The sequence below is a fragment of the Pinus tabuliformis genome, chromosome 8 (assembly GCF_031772625.1).
Source record: "Pinus tabuliformis cultivar Carrire ecotype Pingquan chromosome 8, CPIR1, whole genome shotgun sequence".
Classification (NCBI taxonomy): domain Eukaryota; kingdom Viridiplantae; phylum Streptophyta; class Pinopsida; order Pinales; family Pinaceae; genus Pinus; species Pinus tabuliformis.
Window position 1 is genome coordinate 1,112,745,356 of NC_142294.1, and position 1,329 is coordinate 1,112,746,684.

Below are 1,329 nucleotides of genomic sequence, written 5' to 3' on the forward strand. Positions count from 1 at the left end.
GAATGCCTTCTCCAATGAATTAGGTTCCCAAAGGTGAACCTCATGTTGGATGTTATCCTTTAAAGTCCCTATGAGCACATAAATCCTATGCTCCTCTGGAATATCTTTTACCCTTATGTTCAATTTTTTGAAGTCTTCAATGTGCTCCATCATTGAACCCTTTTGTTTGAGATTTATCAATTGGCTAAAAAAAGTGTCACTTTTTGTATCCTCATAATGTGCTATCATTTCTTCTGTAAAAACTAAGTCACAATTTATTTACGAGAGCAAAGCCATCGATACCATACAAACTGATTTGGTTCCAAATATAAAGTTTCAATACATACCTTTTGTGTGTTTTTCACATTATGATTGCTCCATCTGTAGTATCCATGTTTCGGGATCCTTGCCATCAAAATTCCTCATATCTATCTTTGGAACATGGTGGGTCTTCAATCCAACGTTAGAGTCTATGAAATCATGATTAACATTTATTTTGTTCTCATCATGAGTTTCCTTTACTACCTTTTCTCCATTCGTAAACATTTCTTGTAGCAACTTTGTCAAATCTGTCTTCAAATCGTCCATTTTTCCTTCCATCTTAGCTTCGAAAACCATCCATCTTAACTTTCACGACATTCATCTTAGCTTCCATGCCTTTATTTAAACCATCCATTTTATCTTCCATGTCTTTCTTTAAACCATCCATCTTAGCTTCTGTTACTTTTTGTGAGAGTGAATTTTGTTGCACTTGGTCTCGTAATTTTGATATATCATGTTGCATTTCTTCCTCTTTTTTCACTTTGTAATAGATCAATATTGAATCTGCTATATCTTTGTAATTGCGGCTCTCCAGGATCTAAAATTACTTCCTACAATATTCCTCTGAGTCCTCTTTCCAATGCCACCAGTCTGATCAAAATTGGATTCTCCAAGGAAGAGTTATTCCCAATCTCCTAAGATGACCTGATTATATAATGTTTCAGTAGAAAAAACTTGTACGACATGCCACATGTCACTATTTCGACCTTTGGATCTAAAAAAATATACATAGAAAACTACAGTTCGTCCCTATTTCCGTAACTTCTTACGACATTTCAATTTGATGCTCAGATAGAAAGTTATGACCATTTTCCCAAGTCACTTGTTTATAATGTAATTTGGGATTCTACAGAAACCCTAACCTCCTCAGATTATATCTCCGAAATTATAGTGACACAAGATCTGAAATTTGGACCCAAGCTTCACCAAGTTTCTGACCTCAAATGGGTTTTACTTTTAGAGTCATGAACCCCTTCATAGAAAAAACATTACAAAGAAAATTATCACAATGACTTGTTTGAGATGAAA